At 52.0% G+C, this 12,404-nt stretch overlaps 1 protein-coding gene across 6 annotated transcripts in view; it reads left to right on the forward strand.

Annotated features, from left to right (window-relative positions):
• LOC119152913 (aryl hydrocarbon receptor-like) overlaps nucleotides 1-12,404 on the forward strand; it is a 38,458-nt gene that overhangs the window by 14,128 nt on the left and 11,926 nt on the right. The gene's annotated exons all lie outside the window — the stretch shown is intronic.

The following is a 12,404-nucleotide window of genomic DNA, read 5'->3' on the forward strand; positions in this document are numbered from 1 at the left end:
TTCAGGTTTGGATGCTGCATGCCTGAGTCTCATCCTCTTCAGTCAGTTACGGGTGTTTGGTGTCTCAGAAAAGCAACATCCTTGGGCAAGTGAGACCACCTAGATCAGCTGTGGAAACTGAGGGGCAGGGCTGAAGAGCAGGCAGGCAAGTGAGAGTTTGTGGGGGTGTTGAGGGCAGAAGACCCTGGCCCCATCACTTTCGGAGGGGGTGTCTGGCAGAGAAATGGCACCGTGGGTGGAGGGGAGCAGCTTGGGTGCCTGCCCAGCAGCTGAGGCCTCCTGCAAAGTTTTTCTGTCTGCTTCTCGTTAGCCGCCATACTAACCCTCCTTGATGTCCAAAACCCCACCTGCATCCTACTCCCACCAGGCTCTGGTGAAGAAGGGAGCAGTAGGTAACACAGTGTGTCTTGCTGAACAGCAGCATTTCCCTCATCTAACTGGAACTGTGGTTTATAACTAAATTAAATTGAATCTGTGGGCTGCTGTCCCTGATGGGCAGGTGAGGGTAGGAGGTGTTCTACAGGGCTGCTCTGCTCATTGAGGCTGGCAGGTTAAACAAGGCTGTTTCTAAGGCCCTTGTTGGGTTTGGCACCTTGTTAGCTCATTTTTTCTCCCCTTCCTTGGAGGGGGGCATCTCACATGGTGGTGGTTTACCGCTGCGCTTGTCACCCTGGCACTGCTGCGCTCAGCTGTGGTGGGTCTATTATACTTCTCCTAATTAGCATTTCTATGAGATTGAGTGTGATGCCTTATACCCAGGGACCCCAGTTCATTTTTGCAGGATGGAAGGTTGCGCAGATACGCCTGGAAAACAGATCTCCTCGCGTTTCCCTCTCTGCAGCCCTGCTGCTGCAGAGACCCGGGGACAGGGCAGCAACCACAGTGGGCAAGTGATTGTGGCTGGGCATCGGTGCTACTTTGCTTCTGCTCTTGGCTCCAGGGGCTTTTGGGGGTGTTTTTCGATCACGTGCATGTGGCTCCTACCTACTGCTCACAGGTCAAAGCAGTGATTGCCCTCTGCTTTTTCAGCAGTTGTTGATGTATCTGAGATAGATACTGCTGGTGAAAACACTTGTGCTGGGGCTCCAGTGTTATTCTACAGACCTTGGGTTTGAGGAGCAGGGGGCCTTGTACACATTACACATCACCTGATACAGTGCCATCTTTGAGCAAGAAAGATACTGCAAAAAAGAGGCCAGCCGAGCTATCTCGGGTGCACAGACCTGCTTGCCACCCTCTCACCTGAGCCATAGCCCAGGGAAGTTTTGTGCTGATGTGCTCGTGCTGTACCCCACTGAGGAGCTTCTCCCAGGCCCAGGAGCTGCAGATGGTTCAGCTCCTACTCCTGAAGCTGTAGCTCGCACATGGGGTTGCAATGGTGAGCTCTCTCTGGCAGAGCTGATTTCTCAGGTGGGAACCAGAGCAGCTCCCTCCCGCTCCAACTCCCATCCCTGGGGCAATGTTGCAGCATCACAACAGTGTGTTGCCTCTGCAAAGGACTTGGTGGTTGGCAGACCATCCATTGTGGCTGTGAGTGTGGTAAACCCTCATCCTTGCCCTGGAGATGCTGACTGTTTGACCCCAGGGGCTGGGCTGGCCTCTCTCGTGGTGGTAGCTGTTCTCTGAGCACCTCTGGCACATCTTTGGAGGTGCCAGCTGCTGAAAGCTGTGCTGAGCCTGCTCTGGTACTGGCTGACTCTGGCTGGGACAGAAGGATTGTGACCCAGGAGGTCCTTCCTTGGAGCAGGACCCCAAAGGACATGATGGAAGCATGAAAAGGCACCTTGCCGTGGAGGGGAAAATGTCTTGTGCTGGCTGCCTTTGCACAAGAGAGGTGATTGCTGCATGCACAGCATTGGATGCGCTCTGGATGGTGTTGTGCTCCTCAAAGGCGAGGTTGGACTGAGAGCAGGCCTTGCTGAGTGTCTCTTCCTCCATCGCCTGCTTTCTGGGGGTCAAACCTGGGAAACGGGATTCACTCCCTGCCTGTCTGAGATGTAGGATGGGTAGCTGAGAAAGAAGGCAGTGCTAGCAAGATGGGATGTTTTGGGAATATGACAGGTTCTTCTGTCCAAGGCGGTGCTGATATAGCATTAACCTGCATTGCTTTCTCCATTGATACTCAAAACAAGGCAGCAATCGGACATCCTTACTGATATGGCCAGACTCTGTGGCACCCAGCACGTGCCTGGGCTGAGAGGGAGAATGGGGCTGCAGAGCCTGGCTGGGAGGGTGGTCACTGCATGCCTGTCAGTCACCACGCTCCCCTGCCTGCCAGCAGGACTTGAACTGCAGGCTGCAGTGCAAATAAAGCCTGAAAGGCTGCCAGGGTTTGCTTTCATAACCTACTTACAAAAGCAGTTGCTAAAATGCTGTGGAGCAGTGCTCGAGGGCTGGGGTGACTCTTGCATCTGGGGGAGGCATGGACTGGTGTTTGTGCATGGCATGGCATGGCAGGGGTCAAGATGTACGGACAAGGACGTGTTTCACCTCCAGTGTCTTGGGCTTGATGGAATGGGTGGTGGACTGGTGAAGGCAGAGCATGTGGAGGGCAGGAAGCCATCAGCATCTTTCTATACCTAGAGGCTCCTATTGTGTCTTCTCCGCCCAACACCCCCTGACTGAATAAACTTGGCTCCTTTAGCTTTTGCCCCATGCCCAGTCCCTTGGAGCTCTCCCAGGGCCCTCTCCAGCTGGGGATACTGGTCCCCAGGAGGAGACCCCTATGCCAAGCTCTCCAGCTGGGTGCCCCGCTTCCAAGCAGGAGCGGTTCCCGCTGCATGTGCTCAGCATGTGCTTCCCAGCGTGAGAGCTGCTTTGGAAGAGCAGTCATCACTGAATGGGCTCACGTTCGGTGGCAGCCTTGCCCCTCCTTGGAGACCTGCTCTGCCAGGCCAATTACTCCCATTTGGCCACTGTGCCTGTGATTTCCAGCTCCCTCCCCTTGCTTTGCTCGTGTCTGCCCTGAAGTTCATCTTGTTTGACTTCAGATCTTCCCACTGATTCATCAAGGTCGACTTTGGTTTGAGCCTTGCCTGATGAAGACCCATGTCATCCGCAAGACCCGGCAGCCTGCTCATGGTGTATCACATCAGGCGTTCTGGGGGGAGATGGTGAAAGCCCTGGTGCCACGCTTTCACACTCCGTTTTGCTGTTGCCTGCTTTTTGCTTTGTGCAGGCTCCTCTCCTGCAGCAGGAGAGCATGGCATCACCTCGTGAGCATCCCTGTCCTCTGCTTGCTTGACCTCTCTCCATCAGCAGCCCAAGCCCGTTGCCTGTGTCCAGGCAGCTTTAACGAGTGCTGTTTTGATAGAGGGTTTGTTTCTTCAAGCATTTCTATTGGGTCGAGGCACTTGCCCTTTCTCCTAGGCAGAGTTAACAAAGTCTATGTGGAGCCGAAGTCTGTGGTTATAACCAGTCTGGCAGGGAGGTGGATGCCGGCGGGTGACCCTGGACATATGCCTGCTCAGGCTGTGTCACAGGTTAAAAGTAAAAATCCCATGTACTGCTAGAATGGTTTTTGCAAGGAATGCAGCGTGTGCCACAAGCCCATCTGAGGCTCTGCCTCCTCTTAGCTTTGTGTCTTTGGAGCAGGTATTCAAGTCTTTGGGGCAGGAGATAGAGCGGTTATTGAGAAAGGCAGGAGGAATTAGCTGCTGCCCACCATTTGGTGTCCTTCTGCTAGCTCTCCCTCCCTGCTCTAAGTCTCCCGTACTGCCTGATGCGTGCTCGTGCTCCTGGGGGTACAGACAAACCAAACTGGGTTTGGCTTTTTGTTGCTGATGGCGAGTTTCTTAGCTTTTCTTATTTTGTTTTCAAATGTTTGGGGAAAGACTGGTAAGAGATGAGATGGATGCTGCTGCTTCTGAACAATCCTCTGGTCCTCCCTGGCCTGCCTGCATCGGCTGCTATTTTATCCTGGTGCCCCTCATACGGCTTTTGCTGGTTTGGAAACCATCTCAGGAAGACGGTGTAGAGGTGACGGGTATTTGGCTGGCTGCTTCTCGGGGTGGTGGAAGGATCCACACACTTCCTTCTCCAGATGGAGAGAACTACGCTGTCCTGAAGGGTGTGGAACACCTGCTGGAGTTATCAGGGAAACTTCAGTGGCATTTGAGCTGGCCAGGCTTTGGGCTGGCTGGCTGCCCTGCTCAGTGGGCTGGTGCTGAGCAGGGTGTGCACTGGCCAGGGTACCCCTTCCTGCTGCTGTTTGCCCAGCCTCATCAACAAACTCAAAGCAGAAAATAAATTGATGGCCAAACTCTCCAGGGAATTGGTTCCCAAGCTCAGGCTTTCTTGTGCTTGCCTGATATGAAACTCAAATATCTCCTCCTGGATATCCCTGTGTTGCTGCTTTTTCGCTCACCATCACCTTCCTTGGGGTGTGAGGAAGACCTGGTCGGTGGGCACAGCAAGGATGATGACCAAAGTAAGGGTCAAGGTCAGCAGCAGGTACACGGGAGCTTCTGCATCCTCCCCTCTCCCACCTGGGGAGGATCATGGTTATCATGATTTATGCTTGGGGTCTGCAGTTGGATAAGCAGGCAGCAGGATCACAGCTGGAAGGTCACAAGGATCTAATTTTTGCAAGTTGAAAGAGCTTTTGGGATTTGAACTTGGTTCTGGAGCATAGGGCTGTTTGGAAACCAGGAGATGCTATTGCAGGGTAATGATTCACTGGATCATCTTTAAATCTGCTTTGCTTTTAAGTGTTTTCTCTCTTCTGTCTGTGCTTTAATGAGAAATGAGGAAAAACTTGTAATTTGCTGGAAATTACGAGCTTCAGGTATTGAGAGGAAAGCTCTTGAAGCTCCATGCATCCACAGGCTTGTTTGGGGCATATGCACATCTGCTGTAACTTGCCTGCCCCTGGTGCAAGTGCTGCAGATGTTGCACAGCTCTCTCCTGCCTTGTATCACAGTCTTCCCTGTGCAAATTAAAAAAAAAAAAATTACAACAAATGGAAATTTGGCATGCAAGTTTGAAGTTGGGTGTTCAGGGAAATCATCTGGGCTGGCCATGAATGTCAGCTCCTGAACAGCTCCTTCCCCTGGGCTCAGGCGGGACTGGACTTTGAGATGGGTTGCTAAAATCTCATTATATTTTAGCCAAGCTCTTCTACAGTACACAAGTTGGCAGGCTTGGTCTCCCTGCTCTCCTGGGAGTAGCACAAAGCACCGCTGGTGAAGCTGAAGGCAGCACTCTCAGGCTTGGCGTGTGGCAGATGTGTGTCTGAAGCCATGGTGGTCTTCGGATGATGTGTGCCAAGTGCCAGCAGGGTGGTGGTGGCTATGTCCCCTGGGTTTGATTCTTCCCCGTAGTCAGGAGGAGGAATAGACCCAGAAGTCTGGATTTCCCCCTTCCTTGGCTTTGCAACATGCTTTTGTCACCTGCTTGTGGCTGATGCCCACCTAGGGGAACAGCTTGCCCTCTGCAGTTGGCTATACCTCAGATGGGGACCTGTGTTTGCTCTTCTCCTCAACTAGATCAAGCACCTCCATGCTCCCAGGGTCAGAGCCTGCTTTGAGCATCAGCAAAGTTTCAATCTTGCCCAAGGTTAAATGGGTAAAACATGGCAAGCTGGAAGTTCAGGGCTTGGTCTCTTCCAAGCTTTGCTCATCAGATCCAGCCTTTAAGTGCTGGTAGATGGCAATGGCAACTCTGGTGCTATCAAAACCTGCCTTAAGGGCACTTAAAGGTTTTGTCACTTGCATAAAAAAATGGCTGAACCTCACCACCAGACCTGCACTGAGCTTCTGTCTGCAAACCAATTTGCAGTGGTTGCCACTTGGACATATATCTGATGGTCTCCCAGATAAATCTGAAGTGATTTTGCTGATCCCAGTCTCCTTGACAATAACTGCCCAAAGGAGGAAAGTTTGTGTCGATGTTAGCAATGCTGCTGGCTGCCATGATGCTCTGGGCTCTGTGTGGTGTGACAGGAGCTCCGCTTGCTGCAAACAGTGAGATCTCATGAAAGCTTGAATGGATTTATTTAGTGCTGAGTGCTTGGAAAACCTCCAGCTAGCTGGAGATCTGTGCTGGGGTTCGTTTCCTAGGGTTTGTGTAACAAAAGCAGCAGATGCTGGGGTTTGCACATGTGGCTCTGCCCAGGGGGAGAGCAGCACGAAATTCGGGCTTAAAATGCTCTGCAAGGTGGAGAAGGATGTTTTTAGGGTACGTGCTGCCATGCCCCCTTCCCAGATTAAGATCACCCAGGTGGTGAGGTCCACGATAGAGAGAACCAGTGGAAAACTCTCTCCTGGTACAAGACCATGCTCTGGAGGTTGGCAAAGCTTGAGATGACTAACAGTGCAGAACAAATGGCAAATAGTGGCGTACTTCCCTGTAGCCCACTGGCCCACGCTCAGCCCAGGCTCAGCCTGGGGCAGGAGACACCATTTTCCACGTGTGCGTGCGTGTGTTTGAGAAAGTGTGGTCCACACATGTCTCCTTGTTCCGTTTCATCTCCTGCCAGACCTCCACCAAACACCCCATCTGGGCTGCTGCCCAGGCATAAGGGAGAGCATCCTGCGGGAGCTGTGACCCAACCGACACGTGGCAAGCCCGTCTCCCTCGCAGGCTTCACTCCGCACCTTGCGAGCACAGCTGGAGGCCTGGAGGTGTTGCCTACGAGGTTATCGGGTGTTTTGGCTTGGTGGAGAAAAGTGGTCCAGGTGGGACCAGCTTCAGGGGCTGTTCTTCATGCTGGTGCACCAGAGGTGGCAGGTCGCAGGCTATGAAGAGCAGGGAGTGTTGCCACTGGCATTTACACGTGTGGATGTATTTTTGGACTGCACCCATGTCTTGGCTGCAACGTATTTAGGATGAACCTAAGGAAGGTCTTGCAAGATGCAGCCTTTCCCCTGGGCACCTAAGGCTCTCCAGACAGCCATGAAGGGATCCTCTGCTTGGTCCATGCTAGACTACAGCTCATCTGTGCCAGGTCCCAGTGATCCTGGCTGCCACCTTTCAGCCACGATGGCATCCCCTTAGCTCCACAGTGAGGCCTAGACCTGCCGTTTGCAGGCTGGCATTTGAACACCAGCAGGTGCCAGAGCAGAGATGGATCCCATGTGGATGTGCTGGGTGGCATGGTCCTGCCACCACAGGAGCTGAAATCCTGGTGGGTCTCCAGTCACCTGCCCATGGAGGAGAGCAGGGTGAATCCTCCAAGGTCTGTGCTTCCCACCAGCAGTCTCAGACATTGACCATCCCTGCACTGGTGCAGTTAGGAAGGTTAGATCCAAGATCTCCATCTGCTGTCTGTGCCAGGGACTGCTCGTGGTCCTGGGAAGCCTGCTCCGGCTGACCCTGCTGGAGCAGAGGGTTGTTGTAGTAGATCTGGCCAGGCTCCTTCCCACCTCTGCTGCTGTGCAACCCTGCAGTGCTCCGCTGTGGGCCAACTGGCACCAGGTTTCTCTGGGTAACCTCACTGCAGTCGGCATTAAATTAGCTTTTTTTTTATTCATCTCGTTGTTTGCTGTTACGATGGGCCAGAGCTGCAGGGGTCTGGACCCAAGGTAACTGATGCAGTGAAAGGAGTCAAGCTTAAATCCCTCCCGGGGCAAGATCCTGCAGGACCGTGAGGAAGCGTTTGCAGCAGCAGGAGCAGGTTGGAGAGGTTGGCGTGGGCTTCGAGGCTGCCAGCCCTCCCCTGAGCATTTCTGTGCTCCTTGGAAAAATGCGGGGTGACTTCTTCTAATAGGTTTATAATCCGTGGTTTTGGCATTTGCCTGTTTTGCTTGGATGGCATGAGCCTGCTCTGCTTGGCATGATGCCTTTGTTAAACAGCTGAGGCAAAGGTTGGTGCTAATTTGATGGGGTTTGGGATCGGGTCCAGGAGGAAAAATGTTGTGCATGGCTTGTTGCTGGAATAACTGGAGGCTCCTGGTTACTTGATGCCAGGCATCTCTGGCTTCTGTTAGAAATGCTTGCCATGGGTGAAGTCTGTCATCTCCACCGGCGTAGCTCAGTCCATGAGAGCAGTAGCTGACTCCAGGATTTTTAACGAGTAACTTTTTCTTAGTGACAAAACTATGCCAGAGGCAAGGGATGTATTGGCCTCCATGGGTGCATTGCTGTGTTTTTCTTCATGAATGTGATGAGCAAAAAGTAAGGAGGTTAGATTGCTTTGTTCCTCTTTCTTTCTCATGCTTGAGGTCTTTCCTCCAAATTGCAGGGGTTAAGAAACCTTGCAGAGGCAAGAAAGCCAACCCAAAGGGGTTGCTCTTGGGGATGTACAGGAATGTCCTGATTCATTAATACTGAAAATGTTACTGATTGTGGCTGACATCTCCCCTGGCTTCCTTTTGAATGAAAGCCTTCCAGTCTTTGGGGATCACACCAGCAGCAGGAAGCCTCCTCCAGTGCTCTGGTTGGTGTAGGGCTTCAGGACAGAGCTGAATTTCCCCCTCCTCTCTTAAACATTACACACCAAAAGCACTTTGAAAATATAAACGATCACCAAATTGCTGCAGCAAATGCCTAGAATTTGTCTGGTAACCACAGATCACTTTTGTTGTGGTCTTTTCAGTCTTGCATTAATTCCCAAAGATGCACAGCAGGAGACTGAAAAAGCTGGGCACAAACAGCAAACATGCATCATCCTTGTATCCGTTTCTTTTACTGTGGGTATATTGTAGCTCATACGCATGTTGGACCTGTTTCTTTTAATCCCATTAATGTTGTGGTCTCAGCTGCTTCATGTGGAAAGGAGTCTCAGCATGTAACAGTCCATTACAATGAGTATGTTAAGCACGGGGTGAATTAGCCAGCTTTTAATATGGCTTGCCACCTGCTTTTTCCTGCCTTGCAGTGGATTGGGATCTCCTCTTCTTCCTGCCACCAATCGTTTTCAGTGCATCTTAGCCATCAGCCCCTTGGAGATGTGACTTCTTCGTGCTGAGGGATCCAGGGTGCTCGGTGGGATTCCAGGGGGTGGCATCTCCCCATCACATAGCCTGCTCCGCTGAGGTGGAGAGCCCTGGCTCTCAGTCTTCCCTGCTCCTGGTAGCTCTGGCTCCAGCTTGTCCTTGCCACAAGCTCTGCTCTGGAGTTGCAGCACACCCCAGAGATGCTCTCTGCATTGCCTTCACCCAGCTGTGCTGGGGAGCTGTGGGAGGGGAAGGAGGCTACAAGCCATCACCCTGTGTCACTGGGAGATGGAGCCAGCATTGCCTGTCATAGGGTGATCATCCTACAAGTTGTTTCTGGCAAGCACGGATTTATGTGCTGGTAAAATGCCCCAGAGACTAGTAACTTGTCTCAAGCACATGGGGGATGTTTCAGGAGTGATCCTCCCTCCCATGAGGTTACCCATTTTGCAGATGGGGTGGGTTTTTTCTGCACTTTGATTAAAATTATTCTCTTTTTTCCTTTCCAAGTCAAAAAGTGTCTGGGAATAGCCTCTGTACCCCATGGTGGTTACGTGGGCCTGGATTTCTCTATCTGGATGTGCTCAGGCATCTCTTGGGATTGCTCCCGACCCCTGTGGTTCTTGGCAGATTGACCAAGGATGAGTTCAGAGACCTGTTTGGAGGGGGAGAGCCACAGGGGACACTTTGCTCCCCGCTTGTTGGTTGAGGAGGGAGGACACCCAGTCATGACATTTTTGAACATGAAGAGGGTCACCACCTGAAAATGGGTACAGGAGGTCTTTGGATCATCCAGACCACTGAGGAGTGGCTGTGGCTTTTGAGAGCAGCCTCAGCCCTGCCTGTCTGCTGGATGCTCACTCCACCACTGTCCATCCCCAGCAGGGTGGCTGTCTCAAAGCAGAGAAGCCCTCTGCAAAAACAGGACCAGGCCACAGATGTTGAATTGATGATGGAAGTAAGGGGAGCTCATGTGACACATTCCTGGATTTTGGTGGGAGAGCCGTGTATTTTGCCTCAAGCGCTGGCCTCAGCATCTCCTTGGCCTCTGGCTGTGGATGGTGAGGACTGGGCTGGATGTAAACACCAGCTGTTCTGCACCACCCATACTGAGGAGCACCAGTTACAATCCACAAACCCCGCAGTTAGGACCTTGCAACCCCAGTGCAGCGATACTTGGTGGCAAAGCAGTTGGCAGACACCATTTCTTTGGGTTCCTACCCTCTGAGTACTCCAGGCCTTCTCCCCAAGCCGGCTCGGAAGAGTGTGTCCCATGAGAGAGTGGTTCTGCAGGTTTGTCTAGCTCAGCTGTGCAGAAATGGACCACTCTGTGTTTGAAAGGAGGGGTAGTGAGCATCTCTGATGGGAGATTAAAAGCCCCTTGCTAAGCTTGATGAGGGAATTGGAAGAAACAGTTCTGCTGGAAAACACAAAATGAGCAAATAAGTGTTTCATGTTGTGGAGTGCTGCTGTGGGCTTCCAGAATGCAAATCGTTGCAGCTCTCCCTGCAAATGCTGCTGGTGGATATTGGGAGAGAGCTGGAGACCATGTGCTCTTGGGATGTGCATCCCCTCAAAACGCATTCTGCTCTTTTGGAGCTCTGTTTTGGAAGAACTTGGTTCCTTTTTGAATTTCTCTGCCAGCTTGCCTTATTTCAATGCTTCAGAGAAGAGTCAGCCCTTCAAAAGAATTCAAATTTAAAAAAAGAATTGATGTTTCATTTTGAAACTATTCTGCTCCATCATGTGCAAATTGAAGCCATACCCACGGAGCATCAAATGGTCCAGATGGGCTTTGGATGTTTTCCTTTGGGGCTTGCTTGGCAGTCGTGTGAGGAGGCTTTTTGCTCGGTGACTGCTTCAAACCTGCCTTTTGAAACTCCTGGGGACGTGCCTTTCCTTGACTGATGAGTAAACTGAGCACGGTGACCGCTTTCCTGGCATCGAACCTCACCTTTCCTAGGGGCCTCGCATCCCCTGGTCTGGCTGATCCTCCTCTTGCTGGTTTGGGAAGTGTCTATGCAGAGGGTTGCCCCATGCAGAAACAGGAATGTGAGCTTATGTGAGGGGCAATGAGGCATGTCCCCTGGCAGCTTGCCCACCAGCTGGGCTTTCCTCCAGCAAGCGAGGGTGCAGGATGGAAAGGGCAGAAGATGCGACTGCTGCCCGAGCATCACCAAGGAGCACTCAAGGCCTGGGGGAGGCTGAAGGCGCCCACTTCTATCAGCGATAATAGAGACTGAGGCTAATGCTGCTTCATGAGCTCGCAGCGTCCTCTCCCCTTCTGCTTAAACCTGTGTGACTGCGAGCGTGTGGCTCCTTTGTGGCACCTTTATACAAGACCTGTCGCTAATTATCGTTAAGGGTGGGCCTGGCTGCTGGAAGCCTGCCTAAGCGGGAGCTTGTTGTCACTCAGGCTCCACAGGTAGATAGATCAGAGTGATGTTTTGATCTCAAACTGTTTAATACAAAAACGCAGATCTGTCAGGGAAAATGCTTTTGCATATTGATGGTATGATGAAAAGCAAAAGGTCTCATATTGGCAGTTTCAGATTAAACTTTTTTTAGGTTTGGAATGGTTTTGGCTTTGAACTTGGTGCTACTGGGAGAAGAAAAAAAAAAAAAAACCCAAACCTTTAAAACCTTTCAGTGATGAGGTGAGAGGTTCAGTCATGGTGAAGATTAAATGTGTGGTCAGAGTTGGGATGGTTTGGGGTTTTTCCTCATTTCCTACCTCTCCCCCAAATTCAGAAGACCTATTCCCTTTGCCAAGGTCATGCAGCACCATCAGAAACCCCGGGCTCAGGTGGGGCAGGCAGCGATGCTTTGCTGGGAGGTGGCTGGATGCAGGGAGTGCAAGCTCTGCCTGACCCCAGGGCACTGCAGGAGCTGCTGGTGGTGGCAGGGGCGCGGTGGTTCCTGTGTGGGGGGCGCTTTGAGGTTGTCCTGTGGTTTTTTGGTCGAGTTGGCACAAAAACACGCTCTGAAAATTGTTCTTTTGTTGAAAGCTCAGTTTGTATTGAGTTTTGCAATGATAATTCCCCAGCAGATGAAGTACCATGCTGGGAAAGTCCCTGGGAGCCACTGTCCTCGTTCCTGTTCCCTGAACAACTGGTTTTCTGTGTGTCCCGTGATGCTCGAGGTCCTGCAGCCAGGGCAGGAGGCTTCACATTGGCTGCACCCATGGGTGTTGCTTTGAAGGCATCTAGTGAGGAAGCGTGAGGCAGCAGGTGAATTGGCCTGGGGGGTCATGGCAGCAAGTCCTGAGAGCTGAGAGTTGCTCAGGTGTCCTACTGGTAGAGCCATGGCCACCAACCCCCTGTTCTGCTTCCAAGCAGCCAAAGGTGGAGAGGGGTGGGGTGGGGGGGGAAATATTGGGGCTTTGGCATCTCAGATGGTTTGGGAGAGTTTGCCACTCAGCCCTGAAGGGCAGGAAAGCATATGATGGTGCACTGGGGTGGCTTGAAGCCAACTTCAGCTCTACCAGGCTCTAACCTGAAGGCTTCTTGCTGTGTTGTGTAGTGTTTC

Source organism: Falco rusticolus, chromosome 8 (assembly GCF_015220075.1).
Source record: "Falco rusticolus isolate bFalRus1 chromosome 8, bFalRus1.pri, whole genome shotgun sequence".
Taxonomy (NCBI): domain Eukaryota; kingdom Metazoa; phylum Chordata; class Aves; order Falconiformes; family Falconidae; genus Falco; species Falco rusticolus.